Here is a 7,125-nt window from a genome sequence, read left to right on the forward strand (position 1 = left end):
CCGAGGCTCAAATCAAGACCTAGCACAACTAGGACATGCCAAAGGAAGGAAAGGGGCAGCTTTACATACCTTTCTTGCCTTTTACGATCGCCAAGGCTCAAATCCCGTTTCGTCAAAACCTACAAATGGTCACATTTACCAGTTACTATTCATAAGGCTTGAAGTCCCAACTTTGATTTAGGATTTGCCTACCGAAATTTCGGCAGCACCTCCCCTATAAACATAACATCCCCGAGACTTAGCTCGGCTTAAAGTATCAACACAACAACCCAACAACAACATTCACAACAACAACAAGCATCACACAACACACAATATGGCGTAACTAGCCATCTTTCCGACATAGCGTAACATCTTTCATTCCGACCTTACATTTCCAAACTAATCTTACCATTTTCATATTCGTCACTTATCAAGGTCATTACAACATACTTCGGAGGCATATCATATCGTTTTCACCGAATATTCGTAAAGTATACACAATATACAAGTTTCCTACTAAGGGCATATTTCACCCACAACTTCCAATCTTTTAGCAACATGTTCATGATATGTGTCTATCTTTCAACTACATCAATGACAATCATAATTTGCCTCTTAATACTTTCATTTTCACATTTACACAAACCATAATTAAGTTGCATAATTTCCTTTAACAACTTAACAACCATTTTTGCATAATAACAAGAGCCATTATTCTTCCATTCGTTTCACAATATCACAATTAACATACTAGTGAAATTTAATTCACCTTCCCTCCTAGACATAGCACCACACGGCCACACACTAAAATTTCCAACTTACACCAATTCATTCGACTTTCATTTCTAATAAAATTCCTACCATAACAATGACTAGATTTCAACAAAAATTCAACTCATCATATACATGCAACATATGCATACCCACGGCCACATGCACTTCATCCCAACACACAAAATTTTCATGTTTTTCATTCATTCCCACACACTACAACATATATACATATATTCCATGATATAAAAATGGTAGAATTCTTACCTTTTCTCAACTCCTTCACTTGTCACCCAAGCTACTTTCTTGCCAAAGTAATTATACCACCTTGTAGTGAATCTTGCACTTAGTAGTATTACTCAACAATTTCAATTTTTTTGTTCAAGATTGAAGGACTAGAATTTTTTTCTTTTCTTTCTTTCCTTTCTTTCTCCCTTACCCGAAACCCTCTTCTTCTTTTCCTCTCAATTTCTTTTGTTTTCTTGAACCTTCTATAGGATAAGTATGACTTATATAATATAATCCATTTTGTAATTGTCACATGGAAATTAATGAATCCATGGACTTGGGCCATGTTGGCCGGTTGGGCCTTCCCTTTGGGCCTCATTTTTCTGATTTGTTTTTTAGTCCAATAGGCTACATTTCGTAATTCATGAGGCAAGTTTCCAAAATTTCAATTTTGCCCTTGGCCTCCTTTCGCAATTCCACACCAACGCATTATACCAAGTAAGGTCCAAATATGGCCTTATTCATTTCAAGTCAAGTTACTTCAAATTTTTCGAATATACGAAGATGTCGGATGTAACAGTACATCCCGAATCTACTAATGCTAGTGTTTCTATTTCATAGTCATCTATTTTTATTCTTGCAAGTATCTTTATTGTTCCTAATTTCTTATCCTCATTACATACTAGTGCTTTATAATCTTCTACACTCATTAATTCTTCTTGATTGTCTTCTGGTATTGGCTTAAGGGGTCTAATTATTGGTCATGTGTCAAATGAAACTATTTCTTCAGTTTCTTCACAATCTTCTATTTGTTTTCCTTTTTCTAATTTCTGTAATCTTTTTTCTAATTCATTTATTCTTGCTTCTAATTTCATAATCCTTAAATTAATAGTAGGATCCTCTATTTGTTCATGTTTTTCTTCTTTATTTACCTTTGTATTAAATTCTTTTTCTATACACATAATACATCTTTCTATATAACATTTCTTACATTTAACTCTTTATCCTTACTAGGGTACCATTTACAAGAAAAACATGTGTTACTATCTAATCTTCTATTTCTTTCAAAATCATTATTATAATCTTCAGAGATATTTGCTAACGTGCTTGCTTGGACTGCTTCTAAATTTAATTTTTCTGATCCTATTTCATTTATTAGTTCTTCTTCTTCTTTTGAATCTGATGAGTCTGGTTTAACTTTTTCTTCTGCGTCTACGCTTACGATAGAATATATACTTTCATTTTCAGACATATATTCATCTACATTTATTAAGGTTTCTTGAAAATCTTATATTAATTGAGAATTTCTTGTTTTATTGTTTTTTTTTTTTTTTGGCATGTATTAGCTAAATGTTCTACACTTCCGCAAGTGAAACACTCTAATCTATTCTTGTAATTTCTTTCTGTTCTATATTTTCTAACATGTCTATTTCTATCTAATAAGGCCTTCTAGCTGATGACTTTCTAAGATAATATTTCTTTTTATTATAGCTTCTATTGTACTGTGGTCCATGCTTTTTATATTTTTTCTTTCTATAATTGTCCTTATCATAACTTTGAGTTGTGTATACCACATTTTTCCAAAAACACATTTCATTTTGTTTTAATTGTTTCTGTACTTGTATATGTGTATATTTTTCCTGTAGTATTTCCATTATATGTTGTATTTTATGTCCTATTGACCATCTTGCATTAGGATGTTGTATTACTCCTTCTCATTTATACCATCTATTTTCTATTTCTCTTTCTAAAGCTCCTAGCAACTTGTCAAATAATTTATTACCTAAGTCTTGATCAAAAGCATTTCCACTAATAGTACAATAATAAAAATAGTGATTTAAAAGTTTCTTAATATGAAACCAACTGCTTATACTTAATTATTCTAGTTTTATTACTGCATTTCTTTGTAATGTTATTAATCCACTATTTGGGTCTTCTCCTATAACTAAAGTATGTATCTTATTTGTAAAATTATAGGGGTTTACTCCTATGGCTACTAAAGCTTGAAATTCTTGTGGGAATTCTGATTTATATGCTTCCGATAATCCTTTTGTTGATTCTCCTAAGAAAGTCTCGAGATACTTATACATTGTTTCTACATCTGAAATAGTACAGTTTTTTATATAATATGCTACTATTATTCCTTTCCAAAGGTCTATTACTGAGTTCCACATTTGTGGATTGTGGGCTGCTATATTTAGTATTTCACCTTTACTATCTCCTTCTTGTAATTTAATTGGATCTTCTATAGGCATCCTTTTTCCTGATGGTTTTATGTTTTCTGTTGCTACTTCTCCTATTCTAAAAACTCTTCTTCTAGGCACATTTCATGTACTAGTAGCTACCGTAAATGGAATTGTTCTTTGAAATGGACTGGAACTAGTTGATTCCATTAATTCTTTTTGACTTATTATTGATTTTAATTCTATTTCTTCATCACATTCTTGTATTTCAGCTAAAATTGTTACACCTCGAAAAAATTTCGCGTCGTTTGCATTGTAAGTAAACTAATGTAATCTAGGAGAGGTCATGGAACCCTTATAAGGTTAAGAAATACTCTTAACAAGTGTTAAGCAAGTGTCTAAAGTGTTACGCCTCTCGTTTTTATCGTAAGAAAGCCCATGGTTTCCTAGTTAAGTATGCCCTTAGAATGGAGACCCGTACCTGAGTTTTGAGATATCAAGTGTCCTACCCCGTGTACCAAAGTACAAGCATGTGTTCTTTGCAATTCAATAGGATTAGAAGCTAAACGAACCGAATCGCCGCGAGCCGAAAAGACTCAGGGAACTGGAAAGAAACCAATCCCCTTTGACGGACCATTGATGTGTCGACGGTGGCATCAACCCACACCATCGACACGCCGCCATCTCTGAAGCTCCAATGGCTATTGACGGTGCAAGTCGACGGACCTTCGATGTGTAGACGAGTCGTCGACCCGCGCGTCGAACCGCACCACTGGAACCCTTTTGTTCTACTTCTATATAAATGTCCCTCTTGTTTTATCCTCATTATTTTCATCCTCCAAACCTGAGAAAACCCTGATATATTTACCCTCAACATTTTCCATCAGATTAGAGGAGTTTTAGTAAGATCCGAACCCATAAAAAGCCCGAGCTAGTGAAGAAGAAGGTTTCTCCTAGTGTTTCATTGAAGTTGTGGAGCTTAGAGGTTTGAGTTGAAGTTGATTATTGGTATTCTAGTCTCTTCAAGGTATCTTTATAATTCCTACCTTTGTGTTGGAGTTTATTATCAAGAGTTTTGGTGATTTTAAGTAAAAGAAATATAGTTAAGGAAGTGGTAAGTTGAATAAGGGTAAAGTTAGGGTTAAGGGCAGTCTTAAGGAATGGTTTGGGATAGATTTGATTATATTTTGATTTGCGAGTATTGATATTGTTGGTGTTTAGGTTGAATTGGAAGTGGAGGAATTGTTAACTCTACAAAGGAGATGTTTCCTGAGTTTAGTTATGTTATAAACTAGATTAAGGTTGGTATATGAATACGTTCTAATCTAATAATTGATACTTGGTCTTGTATGTAGATTTATCAAGCTCGGGATATTAGCATAGTTAGCTTGAGAAGCGAATAAGGTATGTTAAGTTTATTCCTTCTTTCATTTTGGCATGATCTATGACAAGTGCGAAACGTAATGATATCCATAAAGAATCCACTCCTAGATGTAGGAGTTCACGTTCTTATGTTAGTATTGGTGTTGTTCATATCCTGAGTTCCTTGACTTATTAAGTCCCGAAGGGGCATCCATAAGTTGTACGTTTTCATAATGATGTACAAATCCCGAAGGGGACATTCATAAGGCTTCTTTATTCATATGCATTTCATATTTGATTTTTAAGTCTCGAAGGAGACAAATGAAAAGGGGAAGAAGTTCCCACTTTGAACTAAAGGTTGCTCCAAAGGTATTCTTTCGATGTTTTACAAAGATTATCATGTGTTAACACACTTATATACATGCACGATATCATTTCATGGGAAAGGGGAAAATGGCTAAGGCGTTATATACGCAAACCACCTGATCAGTTGGTCCAATATGATTATGATGCCCGAAGGGGCCATTATGCTATTATGCCCGAAGGGGCCGCGAGCAGGGCGAAGGCCTACATTATATATATACACACATGATGTTTTAAAAGTTCATATGCACATACATGATTCTCAGTGTTGGTTACAAGTACAGATTGAGTCTGCTAATCTTTTGTCATTCGAGTTGAGATATATTGTTTCAGTTCTGCCTTACATACTCGGTACATTATTCGTACTGACGTCCCTTTGCATGGGGGCACTGCGTTTCATGTCACGCAGGTGTATACAGATGAGTAGTGGACAATTTTTATAGGATATTCCCAGGCTATCAGCTGGATTAGTGAGCTCTATTTCTATTTGGAGTGTTGCCGAGTCAGAGTACTTATGTATGTCCTTAAGTCAAATGCATTACGGGTATGTTGGGAGCTCTGTCCTAACTTATGTTATGGTATCTTGTTACATATTAAAGACTTTGCAGACAGTGTCCTGTGGATAGTGCGTCGAGATGTCGACAGTTGTGTAAAGCGGTCATGTAGGTCGATGTGTTCATATGCATTGATTTAGAGATTTTATTGTGACTAAAGATTTTATTTGACTTAACGATGAGGGAGAAGTCCCTAACAGGATGAAAGAGTTTTATTAAAAAGTTTTCATGTTTTACTTGACGGAAGCGTCATTTCATAATTTAAGGGTTCACAAAAGTTGTGACTTATGAATAGAATAGTAGTATGGCACTCAGCCGAATAGGGTCTTGGGTGTCAGTCGCGGCCCTCCGGTTTGGGTCGTGACAAAAATTTTATCAAAATTGTCTGATTTCTTTTGTGAAATACTTCCTATCTGTATTCCCAGTTATCTGTTCTGTATTCACATGTTTTAAAATGTTTTATAGATTTTTGTAATGTTAAATTTTCTAATTTACATCCTTTACATTTGAAATTTTTGTTTTTATCCTTTTTATGAATTTCTTTCGCTCTTTCTAAGGCTATGTCTTCTTCAAAGTTGTATTATATTATTCTAATATTCATCATTTCCGATTCAGTTTCTTCTATGGTGCTTTCTTCGTCTAAATCTCGATGGGTAGTATAGTTATAGTCTGTGAATCTTATAAAAGTCTCCCCTCTAGAATTGGTATACATTAAATGAGATTCTGGTTTTAATATCTTTTTCTTATTGAAATCTTCTAAATTTCATTCTAATCCTGCATATTCTTCAGGATTTATCTTTATGGGTTTTATTAATTTTATTCCTCTATTTCTCATTACTTCTACTACATCGTCTACTTTAATCTTGAATTTAGTACTACTATTATTTGCCATCTTTCCTAAAAAATCCTACACACATTAATAAATTATTTCCATTACTCATTTCTTCATATCCTTTTGTCTGTATTCCTATCTTAATATGTTTTCCAAATTCTGTTAAATTTATCATAAAATCTGGGCTTATATAAAAACTCCTCCATTATTTGTCATATCTACTTCTGTTAATCCTATTATTGACCTTTTTAGGTCTGACCACCTATCATCATAAATTACTACTAATACTTTGGTTCCTAGATTCTTTCTAGTTAATCCTTTTAGTCCTATTACAATTAATCACATATGCATTAAACTTTGTCTAGTATTTTTTATTTGTCTTACATATTCTGAATTAATTAAGTTTATTGTTGTAACACTATTTCCTATGGCTGATAATTGTTCTTCTCTATAATGTCTGTATAATTGTGCTGTACTTGAGAAATGTCCTCTATTATATAAAAAAATTTGGATTAAGTAGCCTTAATTGATTTTTGCTGGAAAATTTGTATTTCTCTATCTTTGTCTATTACATCATCTAATTGTTGGTTTTCTTCTGGTCTTCTTCTATTTAGAATTCGTGACAAAAGGTTATTACCTATTCTATTATCTAAAAAACTTACTCTGGGTCTTTCTGATCCTCCTTCGTTTCTCGATCTAATTGAAAGAAGGTCCATTTTTGCGATTTTTTTTAATTATTTTAGCTTTTTCTATTTGGGGTGTTATTTCTACTCTTTTTAACTGGTCTATTAATTCTTCTACCTCTTTATTTCTTGGAGTTTATCCTTAATTATTTTATCTAACTTTGTGT

Source organism: Lycium barbarum, chromosome 12 (assembly GCF_019175385.1).
Source record: "Lycium barbarum isolate Lr01 chromosome 12, ASM1917538v2, whole genome shotgun sequence".
Classification (NCBI taxonomy): domain Eukaryota; kingdom Viridiplantae; phylum Streptophyta; class Magnoliopsida; order Solanales; family Solanaceae; genus Lycium; species Lycium barbarum.